A 14,844-nucleotide genomic window follows, 5' to 3' on the forward strand; every position below is an offset into this window, starting at 1 on the left:
TCATCTTTGCAGTGGACCTGGGAGTGGCAAGCATAAGGGACGAAGGCGGGGGTAACATGTCGGATGCGATCATACCAGCACTAAAGCACCGGATCCCATCAGAACTCCGAAGTTAAGCGTGCTTGGGTGAGAGTAGTACTAGGATGGGTGACCTCCTGGAAAATCCTCCTGTTGCATTCCCTTTTTAATTATTTTTGGCGCCTCGTGACAAACATATCGCATGTGCGCGATATACATTAACCCCGTTATATTATTTTTGACATTTGCGATATGTTTTAGCTCGCTGCTCATTGGTCACGCGTCTAGAGGCGGCTTTGTGGCGCGAGGAGCGCGTTCTGAAAGGGGTAAAAAAATACGTGTTGCTGCGGTATAGAGGGAGGGGTGGAAACCGTGGTAAACTCGTCTCCGTGTTTGAGGGGGGGAGTAAGTAGTATATATAGGGCATTATCCATTATTAGGCAACGGTTGTAATGGTAGTAAGAATGACAATCATCTTTGCAGTGGACCTGGGAGTGGCAAGCATAAGGGACGAAGGCGGGGGTAACATGTCGGATGCGATCATACCAGCACTAAAGCACCGGATCCCATCAGAACTCCGAGGGTGGGGTGGAAACCGTGGTAAACTCGTCTCCGTGTTTGAGGGGGGGGGGAGTAAGTAGTATATATAGGGCATTATCCATTATTAGGCAACGGTTGTAATGGTAGTAAGAATGGCAATCATCTTTGAAGTGGACCTGGGAGTGGCAAGCATAAGGGACGAAGGCGGGGGTAACATGTTGGATGCGATCATACCAGCACTAAATCACCGGATCCCATCAGAACTCCGAAGTTAAGCGTGCTTGGGCGAGAGTCGTACTAGGTTGGGTGACCTCCTGGGAAGTCCTCGTGTTGCATTCCCTTTTTAATTATTTTTTGCGCCTCGTGACAAACATATCGCATGTGCGCGATATATATTAAGCCCGTTATATTATTTTTGACATTTGCGATATGTTTTAGCTCGCTGCTCATTGGTCACGCGTCTAGAGGCGGCTTTGTGGCGCGAGGAGCGCGTTCTGAAAGGGGTAAAAAAATACGTGTTGCTGCGGTATAGAGGGAGGGGTGGAAACCGTGGTAAACTCGTCTCCGTGTTTGAGGGGGGGGGGAGTATGTAGTATATATAGGGCATTATCCATTATTAGGCAACGGTTGTAATGGTAGTAAGAATGACAATCATCTTGGCAGTGGACCTGGGAGTGACAAGCATAAGGGACGAAGGCGGGGGTAACATGTCGGATGCGATCATACCAGCACTAAAGCACCGAATCCCATCAGAACTCCGAAGTTAAGCGTGCTTGGGCGAGAGTAGTACTAGGATGGGTGACCTCCTGGAAAATCCTCGTGTTGCATTCCCTTTTTAATTATTTTTTGCGCCTCCTGACAAACATATCGCATGTGCGCGATATATATTAACCCCGTTATATTATTTTTGACATTTGCGATATGTTTTAGCTCGCTGCTCATTGGTCACGCGTCTAGAGGCGGCTTTGTGGCGCGAGGAGCGCGTTCTGAATGGGGTAAAAAAATACGTGTTGCTGCGGTATAGAGGGAGGGGTGGAAACCGTGGTAAACTCGTCTCCGTGTTTGAGGGGGGGGAGTAAGTAGTATATATAGGGCATTATCCATTATTAGGCAACGGTTGTAATGGTAGTAAGAATGACAATCATCTTTGCAGTGGACCTGGGAGTGGAAAGCATAAGGGACGAAGGCGGGGGTAACATGTCTGATGCGATCATACCAGCACTAAAGCACCGGATCCCATCAGAACTCCGAAGTTAAGCGTGCTTGGGCGAGAGTAGTACTAGGATGGGTGACCTCCTGGAAAATCCTCGTGTTGCATTCCCTTTTTAATTATTTTTTGCGCCTCGTGACAAACATATCGAATGTGCGCGATATATATTAACCCCGTTATATTATTTTTGACATTTGCGATATGTTTTAGCTCGCTGCTCATTGGTCACGCGTCTAGAGGCAGCTTTGTGGCGCGAGGAGCGCCTTCTGAAAGGGGTAAAAAAATACGTGTTGCTGCGGTATAGAGGGAGGGGTGGAAACCGTGGTAAACTCGTCTCCGTGTTTGAGGGGGGGAGTAAGTAGTATATATAGGGCATTATCCATTATTAGGCAACGGTTGTAATGGTAGTAAGAATGACAATCATCTTTGCAGTGGACCTGGGAGTGGCAAGCATAAGGGACGAAGGCGGGGGTAACATGTCGGATGCGATCATACCAGCACTAAAGCACCGGATCCCATCAGAACTCCGAAGTTAAGCGTGCTTGGGCGAGAGTAGTACTAGGATGGGTGACCTCCTGGAAAATCCTCGTGTTGCATTCCCTTTTTAATTATTTTTTGCGGCTCGTGACAAACATATCGCATGTGCGCGATATATATTAACCCCATTATATTATTTTTGACATTTGCGATATGTTTTAGCTCGCAGATCATTGGTCACGCGTCTAGAGGCGGCTTTGTGGCGCGAGGAGCGCATTCTGAAAGGGGTAAAAAATACGTGTTGCTGCGGTATAGAGGGAGGGGTGGAAACCGTGGTAAACTCGTCTCCGTGTTTGAGGGGGGGGGGAGTAAGTAGTATATATAGGGCATTATCCATTATTAGGCAACGGTTGTAATGGTAGTAAGAATGACAATCATCTTTGCAGTGGACCTGGGAGAGGCAAGCATAAGGGACGAAGGCGGGGGTAACATGTGGGATGCGATCATAGCAGCACTAAAGCACCGGATCCCATCAGAACTTCGAAGTTAAGCGTGCTTGGGTGAGAGTAGTACTAGGATGGGTGACCTCGTGTTGCATTCCCTTTTTAATTATTTTTTGCGCCTCGTGACAAACATATCGCATGTGCGCGATATATATTAACCCCGTTATATTATTTTTGACATTTGCGATATGTTTTAGCTCGCTGCTCATTGGTCATGCGTCTAGAGGCGGCTTTGTGGCGCGAGGAGCACGTTCTGAAAGGGGTAAAAAAATACGTGTTGCTGCGGTATAGAGGGAGGGGTGCAAACCGTGGTAAACTCGTCTCCGTGTTTGAGGGGGGGGGGAGTAAGTAGTGTATATAGGGCATTATCCATTATTAGGCAACGGTTGTAATGGTAGTAAGACTGACAATCATCTTTGCAGTGGACCTGGGAGTGGCAAGCATAAGGGACGAAGGCGGGGCTAACATGTTGGATGCGATCATACCAGCACTAAAGCACCGGATCCCATCAGAACTCCGAAGTTAAGCATGCTTGGGCGAGAGTAGTACTAGGATGGGTGACCTCCTGGGAAGTCCTCGTGTTGCATTCCCTTTTTAATTATTTTTTGCGCCTCGTGACAAACATATCGCATGTGCGCGATATATATTAACCCCGTTATATTATTTTTGACATTTGCGATATGTTTTAGCTCGCTGCTCATTGGTCACGCGTCTAGAGGCGGCTTTGTGGCGCGAGGAGCGCGTTCTGAAAGGGGTAAAAAAAATACGTGTTGCTGCGGTATAGAGGGAGGGGTGGAAACCGTGGTAAACTCGTCTCCGTGTTTGAGGGGGGGAGTAAGTAGTATATATAGGGCATTATCCATTATTAGGCAACGGTTGTAATGGTAGTAAGAATGACAATCATCTTTGCAGTGGACCTGGGAGTGGCAAGCATAAGGGACGAAGGCGGGGCTAACATGTAGGATGCGATCATACCAGCACTAAAGCACCGGATCCCATCAGAACTCCGTAGTTAAGCGTGCTTGGGCGAGAGTAGTACTAGGATGGGTGACCTCCTGGGAAGTCCTCGTGTTGCATTCCTTTTTAATTATTTTTTGCGCGTCGTGACAAACATATCGCATGTGCGCGATATATATTAACCCCGTTATATTATTTTTGACATTTGCGATATGTTTTAGCTCGCTGCTCATTGGTCACGCGTCTAGAGGCGGCTTTGTGGCGCGAGGAGCGCGTTCTGAAAGGGGTAGAAAAATACGTGTTGCTGCGGTATAGAGGGAGGGGTGGAAACCGTGGTAAACTCGTCTCCGTGTTTGAGGGGGGGGAGTAAGTAGTATATATAGGGCATTATCCATTATTAGGCAACGGTTGTAATGGTAGTAAGAATGACAATCATCTTTGAAGTGGACCTGGGAGTGGCAAGCATAAGGGACGAAGGCGGGGGTATAATGTCGGATGCGATCATACCAGCACTAAAGCACCGGATCCCATCAGAACTCCAAAGTTAAGCGTGCTTGGGCGAGAGTAGTACTAGGATGGGTGACCTCCTGGGAAGTCCTCGTGTTGCATTCCCTTTTTAATTATTTTTTGCGCCTCGTGACAAACATATCGCATGTGCGCGATATATATTAACCCCGTTATATTATTTTTGACATTTGCGATATGTTTTAGCTCGCTGTTCATTGGCACGCGTCTAGAGGCGGCTTTGTGGCGCGAGGAGCGCGTTCTGAAAGGGTTAAAAAAATACGTGTTGCTGCGGTATAGAGGGAGGGGTGGAAACCGTGGTAAACTCGTCTCCGTGTTTGAGGGGGGGGGGAGTAAGTAGTATATATAGGGCATTATCCATTATTAGGCAACGGTTGTAATGGTAGTAAGAATGACAATCATCTTTGCAGTGGACCTGGGAGTGGTAAGCATAAGGGACGAAGGCGGGGGTAACATGTCGGATGCGATCATACCAGCACTAAAGCACCGGATCCCATCAGAACTCCGAAGTTAAGCGTGCTTGGGTGAGAGTAGTACTAGGATGGGTGACCTCCTGGAAAATCCTCGTGTTGCATTGCCTTTTTAATTATTTTTTGCGCCTCGTGACAAACATATCGCATGTGCGCGATATACATTAACCCCGTTATATTATTTTTGACATTTGCGATATGTTTTAGCTCGCTGCTCATTGGTCACGCGTCTAGAGGCGGCTTTGTGGCGCGAGGAGCGCGTTCTGAAAGGGGTAAAAAAATACGTGTTGCTGCGGTATAGAGGGAGGGGTGGAAACCGTGGTAAACTCGTCTCCGTGTTTGAGGGGGGGAGTAAGTAGTATATATAGGGCATTATCCATTATTAGGCAACGGTTGTAATGGTAGTAAGAATGACAATCATCTTTGCAGTGGACCTGGGAGTGGCAAGCATAAGGGACGAAGGCGGGGGTAAAATGTCGGATGCGATCATACCAGCACTAAAGCACCGGATCCCATCAGAACTTTGAAATTAAGCGTGCTTGGGCGGGAGTAGTACTAGGATGGGTGACCTCCTGGGAAGTCCTCGTGTTGCATTCCCTTTTTAATTATTTTTTGCGCCTCGTGACAAACATATCGCATGTGCGCGATATATATTAACCCCGTTATATTATTTTTTACATTTGCGATATGTTTTAGCTCGCTGCTCATTGGTCACGCGTCTAGAGGCGGCTTTGTGGCGCGAGGAGCGCGTTCTGAAAGGGGTAAAAAAATACGTGTTGCTGCGGTATAGAGGGAGGGGTGGAAACCGTGGTAAACTCGTCTCCGTGTTTGAGGGGGGGGGGGAGTAAGTAGTATATATAGGGCATTATCCATTATTAGGCAACGGTTGTAATGGTAGTAAGAATGACAATCATCTTTGCAGTGGACCTGGGAGTGGCAAGCATAAGGGACGAAGGCGGGGGTAACATGTAGGATGCGATCATACCAGCACTAAAGCACCGGATCCCATCAGAACTCTGTAGTTAAGCGTGCTTGGGCGAGAGTAGCACTAGGATGGGTGACCTCCTGGGAAGTCCTCGTGTTGCATTCCCTTATTAATTATTTTTTGCGGCTCGTGACAAACATATCGCATGTGCGCGATATATATTAACCCCATTATATTATTTTTGACATTTGCGAGATGTTTTAGCTCGCAGCTCATTGGTCACGCGTCTAGAGGCGGCTTTGTGGCGCGAGGAGCGCGTTCTGAAAGGGGTAAAAAATACGTGTTGCTGCGGTATAGAGGGAGGGGTGGAAACCGTGGTAAACTCGTCTCCGTGTTTGAGGGGGGGGGGGGGGAGTAAGTAGTATATATAGGGCATTATCCATTATTAGGCAACGGTTGTAATGGTAGTAAGAATGACAATCATCTTTGCAGTGGACCTGGGAGTGGCAAGCATAAGGGACGAAGGCGGGGGTAACATGTCGGATGCGATCATACCAGCACTAAAGCACCGGATCCCATCAGAACTCCGTAGTTAAGCGTGCTTGGGCGAGAGTAGCACTAGGATGGGTGACCTCCTGGGAAGTCCTCGTGTTGCATTCCCTTTTTAATTATTTTTTGCAGCTCGTGACAAAAATATCGCATGTGCGCGATATATATTAACCCCATTATATTATTTTTGACATTTGCGAGATGTTTTAGCTCGCAGCTCATTGGTCACGCGTCTAGAGGCGGCTTTGTGGCGCGAGGAGCGCGTTCTGAAAGGGGTAAAAAATACGTGTTGCTGCGGTATAGAGGGAGTGGTGGAAACCGTGGTAAACTCGTCTCCGTGTTTGAGGGGGGGGGGGGGAGTAAGTAGTATATATAGGGCATTATCCATTATTAGGCAACGGTTGTAATGGTAGTAAGAATGACAATCACCTTTGTAGTGGACCTGGGAGTGGCAAGCATAAGGGACGAAGGCGAGGGTAACATGTGGGATGCGATCATAGCAGCACTAAAGCACCGGATCCCATCAGAACACCGAAGTTAAGCGTGCTTGGGTGAGAGTAGTACTAGGATGGGTGACCTCGTGTTGCATTCCCTTTTTAATTATTTTTTGCGCCTCGTGACAAACATATCGCATGTGCGCGATATATATTAACCCCGTTATATTATTTTTGACATTTGCGATATGTTTTAGCTCGCTGCTCATTGGTCATGCGTCTAGAGGCGGCTTTGTGGCGCGAGGAGCGCGTTCTGAAAGGGGTAAAAAAATACGTGTTGCTGCGGTATAGAGGGAGGGGTGGAAACCGTGGTAAACTCGTCTCCGTGTTTGAGGGGGGGGAGTAAGTAGTATATATAGGGCATTATCTATTATTAGGCAACGGTTGTAATGGTAGTAAGAATGATAATCATCTTTGCAGTGGACCTGGGAGTGGCAAGCATAAGGGACGAAGGCGGGGGTAACATGTCGGATGCGATCATACCAGCACTAAAGCACCGGATCCCATCAGAACTCCGAAGTTAAGCGTGCTTGGGTGAGAGTAGTACTAGGATGGGTGACCTCCTGGAAAATCCTCCTGTTGCATTCCCTTTTTAATTATTTTTGGCGCCTCGTGACAAACATATCGCATGTGCGCGATATACATTAACCCCGTTATATTATTTTTGACATTTGCGATATGTTTTAGCTCGCTGCTCATTGGTCACGCGTCTAGAGGCGGCTTTGTGGCGCGAGGAGCGCGTTCTGAAAGGGGTAAAAAATTACGTGTTGCTGCGGTATAGAGGGAGGGGTGGAAACCGTGGTAAACTCGTCTCCGTGTTTGGGGGGGGAGTAAGTAGTATATATAGGGCATTATCCATTATTAGGCAACGGTTGTAATGGTAGTAAGAATGACAATCATCTTTGCAGTGGACCTGGGAGTGGCAAGCATAAGGGACGAAGGCGGGGGTAACATGTCGGATGCGATCATACCAGCACTAAAGCACCGGATCCCATCAGAACTCCGAGGGTGGGGTGGAAACCGTGGTAAACTCGTCTCCGTGTTTGAGGGGGGGGGGGAGTAAGTAGTATATATAGGGCATTATCCATTATTAGGCAACGGTTGTAATGGTAGTAAGAATGGCAATCATCTTTGAAGTGGACCTGGGAGTGGCAAGCATAAGGGACGAAGGCGGGGGTAACATGTTGGATGCGATCATACCAGCACTAAATCACCGGATCCCATCAGAACTCCGAAGTTAAGCGTGCTTGGGCGAGAGTCGTACTAGGTTGGGTGACCTCCTGGGAAGTCCTCGTGTTGCATTCCCTTTTTAATTATTTTTTGCGCCTCGTGACAAACATATCGCATGTGCGCGATATATATTAAGCCCGTTATATTATTTTTGACATTTGCGATATGTTTTAGCTCGCTGCTCATTGGTCACGCGTCTAGAGGCGGCTTTGTGGCGCGAGGAGCGCGTTCTGAAAGGGGTAAAAAAATACGTGTTGCTGCGGTATAGAGGGAGGGGTGGAAACCGTGGTAAACTCGTCTCCGTGTTTGAGGGGGGGGAGTAAGTAGTATATATAGGGCATTATCCATTATTAGGCAACGGTTGTAATGGTAGTAAGAATGACAATCATCTTGGCAGTGGACCTGGGAGTGACAAGCATAAGGGACGAAGGCGGGGGTAACATGTCGGATGCGATCATACCAGCACTAAAGCACCGAATCCCATCAGAACTCCGAAGTTAAGCGTGCTTGGGCGAGAGTAGTACTAGGATGGGTGACCTCCTGGAAAATCCTCGTGTTGCATTCCCTTTTTAATTATTTTTTGCGCCTCCTGACAAACATATCGCATGTGCGCGATATATATTAACCCCGTTATATTATTTTTGACATTTGCGATATGTTTTAGCTCGCTGCTCATTGGTCACGCGTCTAGAGGCGGCTTTGTGGCGCGAGGAGCGCGTTCTGAATGGGGTAAAAAAATACGTGTTGCTGCGGTATAGAGGGAGGGGTGGAAACCGTGGTAAACTCGTCTCCGTGTTTGAGGGGGGGGAGTAAGTAGTATATATAGGGCATTATCCATTATTAGGCAACGGTTGTAATGGTAGTAAGAATGACAATCATCTTTGCAGTGGACCTGGGAGTGGAAAGCATAAGGGACGAAGGCGGGGGTAACATGTCTGATGCGATCATACCAGCACTAAAGCACCGGATCCCATCAGAACTCCGAAGTTAAGCGTGCTTGGGCGAGAGTAGTACTAGGATGGGTGACCTCCTGGAAAATCCTCGTGTTGCATTCCCTTTTTAATTATTTTTTGCGCCTCGTGACAAACATATCGGATGTGCGCGATATATATTAACCCCGTTATATTATTTTTGACATTTGCGATATGTTTTAGCTCGCTGCTCATTGGTCACGCGTCTAGAGGCAGCTTTGTGGCGCGAGGAGCGCCTTCTGAAAGGGGTAAAAAAATACGTGTTGCTGCGGCATAGAGGGAGGGGTGGAAACCGTGGTAAACTCGTCTCCGTGTTTGAGGGGGGGAGTAAGTAGTATATATAGGGCATTATCCATTATTAGGCAACGGTTGTAATGGTAGTAAGAATGACAATCATCTTTGCAGTGGACCTGGGAGTGGCAAGCATAAGGGACGAAGGCGGGGGTAACATGTCGGATGCGATCATACCAGCACTAAAGCACCGGATCCCATCAGAACTCCGAAGTTAAGCGTGCTTGGGCGAGAGTAGTACTAGGATGGGTGACCTCCTGGAAAATCCTCGTGTTGCATTCCCTTTTTAATTATTTTTTGCGGCTCGTGACAAACATATCGCATGTGCGCGATATATATTAACCCCATTATATTATTTTTGACATTTGCGATATGTTTTAGCTCGCAGATCATTGGTCACGCGTCTAGAGGCGGCTTTGTGGCGCGAGGAGCGCATTCTGAAAGGGGTAAAAAATACGTGTTGCTGCGGTATAGAGGGAGGGGTGGAAACCGTGGTAAACTCGTCTCCGTGTTTGAGGGGGGGGGGAGTAAGTAGTATATATAGGGCATTATCCATTATTAGGCAACGGTTGTAATGGTAGTAAGAATGACAATCATCTTTGCAGTGGACCTGGGAGAGGCAAGCATAAGGGACGAAGGCGGGGGTAACATGTGGGATGCGATCATAGCAGCACTAAAGCACCGGATCCCATCAGAACTTCGAAGTTAAGCGTGCTTGGGTGAGAGTAGTACTAGGATGGGTGACCTCGTGTTGCATTCCCTTTTTAATTATTTTTTGCGCCTCGTGACAAACATATCGCATGTGCGCGATATATATTAACCCCGTTATATTATTTTTGACATTTGCGATATGTTTTAGCTCGCTGCTCATTGGTCATGCGTCTAGAGGCGGCTTTGTGGCGCGAGGAGCACGTTCTGAAAGGGGTAAAAAAATACGTGTTGCTGCGGTATAGAGGGAGGGGTGCAAACCGTGGTAAACTCGTCTCCGTGTTTGAGGGGGGGGAGTAAGTAGTGTATATAGGGCATTATCCATTATTAGGCAACGGTTGTAATGGTAGTAAGACTGACAATCATCTTTGCAGTGGACCTGGGAGTGGCAAGCATAAGGGACGAAGGCGGGGCTAACATGTTGGATGCGATCATACCAGCACTAAAGCACCGGATCCCATCAGAACTCCGAAGTTAAGCATGCTTGGGCGAGAGTAGTACTAGGATGGGTGACCTCCTGGGAAGTCCTCGTGTTGCATTCCCTTTTTAATTATTTTTTGCGCCTCGTGACAAACATATCGCATGTGCGCGATATATATTAACCCCGTTATATTATTTTTGACATTTGCGATATGTTTTAGCTCGCTGCTCATTGGTCACGCGTCTAGAGGCGGCTTTGTGGCGCGAGGAGCGCGTTCTGAAAGGGGTAAAAAAAATACGTGTTGCTGCGGTATAGAGGGAGGGGTGGAAACCGTGGTAAACTCGTCTCCGTGTTTGAGGGGGGGGAGTAAGTAGTATATATAGGGCATTATCCATTATTAGGCAACGGTTGTAATGGTAGTAAGAATGACAATCATCTTTGAAGTGGACCTGGGAGTGGCAAGCATAAGGGACGAAGGCGGGGGTATAATGTCGGATGCGATCATACCAGCACTAAAGCACCGGATCCCATCAGAACTCCGAAGTTAAGCGTGCTTGGGCGAGAGTAGTATTAGGATGGGTGACCTGCTGGGAAGTCCTCGTGTTGCATTCCCTTTTTAATTATTTTTTGCGCCTCGTGACAAACATATCGCATGTGCGCGATATATATTAACCCCGTTATATTATTTTTGACATTTGCGATATGTTTTAGCTCGCTGTTCATTGGCACGCGTCTAGAGGCGGCTTTGTGGCGCGAGGAGCGCGTTCTGAAAGGGGTAAAAAAATACGTGTTGCTGCGGTATAGAGGGAGGGGTGGAAACCGTGGTAAACTCGTCTCCGTGTTTGAGGGGGGGGGGAGTAAGTAGTATATATAGGGCATTATCCATTATTAGGCAACGGTTGTAATGGTAGTAAGAATGACAATCATCTTTGCAGTGGACCTGGGAGTGGTAAGCATAAGGGACGAAGGCGGGGGTAACATGTCGGATGCGATCATACCAGCACTAAAGCACCGGATCCCATCAGAACTCCGAAGTTAAGCGTGCTTGGGTGAGAGTAGTACTAGGATGGGTGACCTCCTGGAAAATCCTCGTGTTGCATTGCCTTTTTAATTATTTTTTGCGCCTCGTGACAAACATATCGCATGTGCGCGATATACATTAACCCCGTTATATTATTTTTGACATTTGCGATATGTTTTAGCTCGCTGCTCATTGGTCACGCGTCTAGAGGCGGCTTTGTGGCGCGAGGAGCGCGTTCTGAAAGGGGTAAAAAAATACGTGTTGCTGCGGTATAGAGGGAGGGGTGGAAACCGTGGTAAACTCGTCTCCGTGTTTGAGGGGGGGGAGTAAGTAGTATATATAGGGCATTATCCAATATTAGGCAACGGTTGTAATGGTAGTAAGAATGACAATCATCTTTGCAGTGGACCTGGGAGTGGCAAGCATAAGGGACGAAGGCGGGGGTAAAATGTCGGATGCGATCATACCAGCACTAAAGCACCGGATCCCATCAGAACTTTGAAATTAAGCGTGCTTGGGCGGGAGTAGTACTAGGATGGGTGACCTCCTGGGAAGTCCTCGTGTTGCATTCCCTTTTTAATTATTTTTTGCGCCTCGTGACAAACATATCGCATGTGCGCGATATATATTAACCCCGTTATATTATTTTTTACATTTGCGATATGTTTTAGCTCGCTGCTCATTGGTCACGCGTCTAGAGGCGGCTTTGTGGCGCGAGGAGCGCGTTCTGAAAGGGGTAAAAAAATACGTGTTGCTGCGGTATAGAGGGAGGGGTGGAAACCGTGGTAAACTCGTCTCCGTGTTTGAGGGGGGGGGGAGTAAGTAGTATATATAGGGCATTATCCATTATTAGGCAACGGTTGTAATGGTAGTAAGAATGACAATCATCTTTGCAGTGGACCTGGGAGTGGCAAGCATAAGGGACGAAGGCGGGGGTAACATGTAGGATGCGATCATACCAGCACTAAAGCACCGGATCCCATCAGAACTCCGTAGTTAAGCGTGCTTGGGCGAGAGTAGCACTAGGATGGGTGACCTCCTGGGAAGTCCTCGTGTTGCATTCCCTTATTAATTATTTTTTGCGGCTCGTGACAAACATATCGCATGTGCGCGATATATATTAACCCCATTATATTATTTTTGACATTTGCGAGATGTTTTAGCTCGCAGCTCATTGGTCACGCGTCTAGAGGCGGCTTTGTGGCGCGAGGAGCGCGTTCTGAAAGGGGTAAAAAATACGTGTTGCTGCGGTATAGAGGGAGGGGTGGAAACCGTGGTAAACTCGTCTCCGTGTTTGAGGGGGGGGGAGTAAGTAGTATATATAGGGCATTATCCATTATTAGGCAACGGTTGTAATGGTAGTAAGAATGACAATCATCTTTGCAGTGGACCTGGGAGTGGCAAGCATAAGGGACGAAGGCGGGGGTAACATGTGGGATGCGATCATACCAGCACTAAAGCACCGGATCCCATCAGAACTCCGAAGTTAAGCGTGCTTGGGTGAGAGTAGTACTAGGATGGGTGACCTCGTGTTGCATTCCCTTTTTAATTATTTTTTGCGCCTCGTGACAAACATATCGCATGTGCGCGATATATATTAACCCCGTTATATTATTTTTGACATTTGCGATATGTTTTAGCTCGCTGCTCATTGGTCATGCGTCTAGAGGCGGCTTTGTGGCGCGAGGAGCGCGTTCTGAAAGGGGTAAAAAAATACGTGTTGCTGCGGTATAGAGGGAGGGGTGCAAACCGTGGTAAACTCGTCTCCGTGTTTGAGGGGGGGAGTAAGTAGTGTATATAGGGCATTATCCATTATTAGGCAACGGTTGTAATGGTAGTAAGACTGACAATCATCTTTGCAGTGGACCTGGGAGTGGCAAGCATAAGGGACGAAGGCGGGGCTAACATGTTGGATGCGATCATACCAGCACTAAAGCACCGGATCCCATCAGAACTCCGAAGTTAAGCATGCTTGGGCGAGAGTAGTACTAGGATGGGTGACCTCCTCGGAAGTCCTCGTGTTGCATTCCCTTTTTAATTATTTTTTGCGCCTCGTGACAAACATATCGCATGTGCGCGATATATATTAACCCCGTTATATTATTTTTGACATTTGCGATATGTTTTAGCTCGCTGCTCATTGGTCACGCGTCTAGAGGCGGCTTTGTGGCGCGAGGAGCGCGTTCTGAAAGGGGTAAAAAAATACGTGTTGCTGCGGTATAGAGGGAGGGGTGGAAACCGTGGTAAACTCGTCTCCGTGTTTGAGGGGGGGGAGTAAGTAGTATATATAGGGCATTATCCATTATTAGGCAACGGTTGTAATGGTAGTAAGAATGATAATCATCTTTGCAGTGGACCTGGGAGTGGCAAGCATAAGGGACGAAGGCGGGGGTAACATGTCGGATGCGATCATACCAGCACTAAAGCACCGGATCCCATCAGAACTCCGAAGTTAAGCGTGCTTGGGTGAGAGTAGTACTAGGATGGGTGACCTCCTGGAAAATCCTCCTGTTGCATTCCCTTTTTAATTATTTTTTGCGCCTCGTGACAAACATATCGCATGTGCGCGATATACATTAACCCCGTTATATTATTTTTGACATTTGCGATATGTTTTAGGTCGCTGCTCATTGGTCACGCGTCTAGAGGCGGCTTTGTGGCGCGAGGAGCGCGTTCTGAAAGGGGTAAAAAAATACGTGTTGCTGCGGTATAGAGGGAGGGGTGGAAACCGTGGTAAACTCGTCTCCGTGTTTGAGGGGGGGGAGTAAGTAGTATATATAGGGCATTATCCATTATTAGGCAACGGTTGTAATGGTAGTAAGAATGACAATCATCTTTGAAGTGGACCTGGGAGTGGCAAGCATAAGGGACGAAGGCGGGGGTAAAATGTCGGATGCGATCATACCAGCACTAAAGCACCGGATCCCATCAGAACTCCGAAGTTAAGCGTGCTTGGGCGAGAGTAGTACTAGGATGGGTGACCTCTTGTGAAGTCCTCATGTTGCATTCCCTTTTTAATTATTTTTTGCGCCTCGTGACAAACATATCGCATGTGCGCGATATATATTAACCCCGTTATATTATTTTTGACATTTGCGATATGTTTTAGCTCGCTGTTCATTGCCACGCGTCTAGAGGTGGCTTTGTGGCACGAGGAGCGCGTTCTGAAAGGGGTAAAAAAAATACGTGTTGCTGCGGTATAGAGGGTGGGGTGGAAACCGTGGTAAACTCGTCTCCGTGTTTGAGCGGGGGGGGGGAGTAAGTAGTATATATAGGGCATTATCCATTATTAGGCAACGGTTGTAATGGTAGTAAGAATGACAATCATCTTTGCAGTGGACCTGGGAGTGGCAAGCATAAGGGACGAAGGCGGGGGTAACATGTCGGATGCGATCATACCAGCACTAAAGCACCGGATCCCATCAGAACTCCGTAGTTAAGCCTGCTTGGGCGAGAGCAGCACTAGGATGGGTGACCTCCTGGGAAGTCCTCGTGTTGCATTCCCTTTTTAATTATTTTTTGCGGCTCATGACA

General features: G+C 47.6%; 26 non-coding genes and 4 pseudogenes across 26 annotated transcripts; all 30 read left to right on the top strand.

Moving 5' to 3' along the window:
* Positions 1–61: 61 nt before the first annotated feature.
* LOC141024053 (5S ribosomal RNA) lies at positions 62–180 on the top strand. Its single transcript, XR_012185651.1, has one exon. It is a non-coding gene; the product is annotated as a 5S ribosomal RNA (ribosomal RNA).
* A 598-nt stretch (positions 181–778) lies between these two features.
* LOC141023707 (5S ribosomal RNA) lies at positions 779–897 on the top strand. Its single transcript, XR_012185306.1, has one exon. It is a non-coding gene; the product is annotated as a 5S ribosomal RNA (ribosomal RNA).
* Positions 898–1,270: 373 nt separating this feature from the next.
* LOC141023959 (5S ribosomal RNA) lies at positions 1,271–1,389 on the top strand. The gene has a single exon (XR_012185557.1). It is a non-coding gene; the product is annotated as a 5S ribosomal RNA (ribosomal RNA).
* Positions 1,390–1,760: 371 nt separating this feature from the next.
* LOC141023693 (5S ribosomal RNA) lies at positions 1,761–1,879 on the top strand. The gene has a single exon (XR_012185292.1). It is a non-coding gene; the product is annotated as a 5S ribosomal RNA (ribosomal RNA).
* Positions 1,880–2,249: 370 nt separating this feature from the next.
* LOC141025162 (5S ribosomal RNA) lies at positions 2,250–2,368 on the top strand. Its single transcript, XR_012186660.1, has one exon. It is a non-coding gene; the product is annotated as a 5S ribosomal RNA (ribosomal RNA).
* Positions 2,369–2,740: 372 nt separating this feature from the next.
* Positions 2,741–2,846, top strand: LOC141024644 (5S ribosomal RNA; annotated as a pseudogene).
* A 373-nt stretch (positions 2,847–3,219) lies between these two features.
* LOC141025052 (5S ribosomal RNA) lies at positions 3,220–3,338 on the top strand. The gene has a single exon (XR_012186549.1). It is a non-coding gene; the product is annotated as a 5S ribosomal RNA (ribosomal RNA).
* Positions 3,339–3,709: 371 nt separating this feature from the next.
* Positions 3,710–3,828, top strand: LOC141024429 (5S ribosomal RNA). Its single transcript, XR_012186025.1, has one exon. It is a non-coding gene; the product is annotated as a 5S ribosomal RNA (ribosomal RNA).
* A 370-nt stretch (positions 3,829–4,198) lies between these two features.
* On the top strand, positions 4,199–4,317 carry LOC141024946 (5S ribosomal RNA). Its single transcript, XR_012186443.1, has one exon. It is a non-coding gene; the product is annotated as a 5S ribosomal RNA (ribosomal RNA).
* A 372-nt stretch (positions 4,318–4,689) lies between these two features.
* On the top strand, positions 4,690–4,808 carry LOC141024147 (5S ribosomal RNA). Its single transcript, XR_012185744.1, has one exon. It is a non-coding gene; the product is annotated as a 5S ribosomal RNA (ribosomal RNA).
* Positions 4,809–5,178: 370 nt separating this feature from the next.
* LOC141024098 (5S ribosomal RNA) lies at positions 5,179–5,297 on the top strand. Its single transcript, XR_012185696.1, has one exon. It is a non-coding gene; the product is annotated as a 5S ribosomal RNA (ribosomal RNA).
* A 374-nt stretch (positions 5,298–5,671) lies between these two features.
* Positions 5,672–5,790, top strand: LOC141024025 (5S ribosomal RNA). The gene has a single exon (XR_012185623.1). It is a non-coding gene; the product is annotated as a 5S ribosomal RNA (ribosomal RNA).
* A 376-nt stretch (positions 5,791–6,166) lies between these two features.
* Positions 6,167–6,285, top strand: LOC141023767 (5S ribosomal RNA). Its single transcript, XR_012185365.1, has one exon. It is a non-coding gene; the product is annotated as a 5S ribosomal RNA (ribosomal RNA).
* A 375-nt stretch (positions 6,286–6,660) lies between these two features.
* Positions 6,661–6,766, top strand: LOC141024657 (5S ribosomal RNA; annotated as a pseudogene).
* Positions 6,767–7,137: 371 nt separating this feature from the next.
* On the top strand, positions 7,138–7,256 carry LOC141024054 (5S ribosomal RNA). Its single transcript, XR_012185652.1, has one exon. It is a non-coding gene; the product is annotated as a 5S ribosomal RNA (ribosomal RNA).
* A 598-nt stretch (positions 7,257–7,854) lies between these two features.
* On the top strand, positions 7,855–7,973 carry LOC141023708 (5S ribosomal RNA). Its single transcript, XR_012185307.1, has one exon. It is a non-coding gene; the product is annotated as a 5S ribosomal RNA (ribosomal RNA).
* Positions 7,974–8,344: 371 nt separating this feature from the next.
* On the top strand, positions 8,345–8,463 carry LOC141023960 (5S ribosomal RNA). Its single transcript, XR_012185558.1, has one exon. It is a non-coding gene; the product is annotated as a 5S ribosomal RNA (ribosomal RNA).
* Positions 8,464–8,834: 371 nt separating this feature from the next.
* Positions 8,835–8,953, top strand: LOC141023694 (5S ribosomal RNA). Its single transcript, XR_012185293.1, has one exon. It is a non-coding gene; the product is annotated as a 5S ribosomal RNA (ribosomal RNA).
* A 370-nt stretch (positions 8,954–9,323) lies between these two features.
* On the top strand, positions 9,324–9,442 carry LOC141025163 (5S ribosomal RNA). Its single transcript, XR_012186661.1, has one exon. It is a non-coding gene; the product is annotated as a 5S ribosomal RNA (ribosomal RNA).
* A 372-nt stretch (positions 9,443–9,814) lies between these two features.
* On the top strand, positions 9,815–9,920 carry LOC141024645 (5S ribosomal RNA; annotated as a pseudogene).
* Positions 9,921–10,291: 371 nt separating this feature from the next.
* LOC141025053 (5S ribosomal RNA) lies at positions 10,292–10,410 on the top strand. Its single transcript, XR_012186550.1, has one exon. It is a non-coding gene; the product is annotated as a 5S ribosomal RNA (ribosomal RNA).
* Positions 10,411–10,782: 372 nt separating this feature from the next.
* LOC141023571 (5S ribosomal RNA) lies at positions 10,783–10,901 on the top strand. The gene has a single exon (XR_012185171.1). It is a non-coding gene; the product is annotated as a 5S ribosomal RNA (ribosomal RNA).
* Positions 10,902–11,273: 372 nt separating this feature from the next.
* On the top strand, positions 11,274–11,392 carry LOC141024148 (5S ribosomal RNA). Its single transcript, XR_012185745.1, has one exon. It is a non-coding gene; the product is annotated as a 5S ribosomal RNA (ribosomal RNA).
* Positions 11,393–11,763: 371 nt separating this feature from the next.
* On the top strand, positions 11,764–11,882 carry LOC141024099 (5S ribosomal RNA). The gene has a single exon (XR_012185697.1). It is a non-coding gene; the product is annotated as a 5S ribosomal RNA (ribosomal RNA).
* A 373-nt stretch (positions 11,883–12,255) lies between these two features.
* On the top strand, positions 12,256–12,374 carry LOC141023768 (5S ribosomal RNA). Its single transcript, XR_012185366.1, has one exon. It is a non-coding gene; the product is annotated as a 5S ribosomal RNA (ribosomal RNA).
* A 371-nt stretch (positions 12,375–12,745) lies between these two features.
* On the top strand, positions 12,746–12,851 carry LOC141024559 (5S ribosomal RNA; annotated as a pseudogene).
* Positions 12,852–13,221: 370 nt separating this feature from the next.
* Positions 13,222–13,340, top strand: LOC141023671 (5S ribosomal RNA). The gene has a single exon (XR_012185270.1). It is a non-coding gene; the product is annotated as a 5S ribosomal RNA (ribosomal RNA).
* A 371-nt stretch (positions 13,341–13,711) lies between these two features.
* Positions 13,712–13,830, top strand: LOC141024055 (5S ribosomal RNA). The gene has a single exon (XR_012185653.1). It is a non-coding gene; the product is annotated as a 5S ribosomal RNA (ribosomal RNA).
* A 371-nt stretch (positions 13,831–14,201) lies between these two features.
* LOC141023818 (5S ribosomal RNA) lies at positions 14,202–14,320 on the top strand. Its single transcript, XR_012185415.1, has one exon. It is a non-coding gene; the product is annotated as a 5S ribosomal RNA (ribosomal RNA).
* A 375-nt stretch (positions 14,321–14,695) lies between these two features.
* LOC141024314 (5S ribosomal RNA) lies at positions 14,696–14,814 on the top strand. The gene has a single exon (XR_012185911.1). It is a non-coding gene; the product is annotated as a 5S ribosomal RNA (ribosomal RNA).
* The last annotated feature ends 30 nt before the right edge of the window (positions 14,815–14,844 follow it).

The sequence above is a fragment of the Aegilops tauschii genome, chromosome 5, assembly GCF_002575655.3.
Source record: "Aegilops tauschii subsp. strangulata cultivar AL8/78 chromosome 5, Aet v6.0, whole genome shotgun sequence".
NCBI lineage: Eukaryota > Viridiplantae > Streptophyta > Magnoliopsida > Poales > Poaceae > Aegilops > Aegilops tauschii.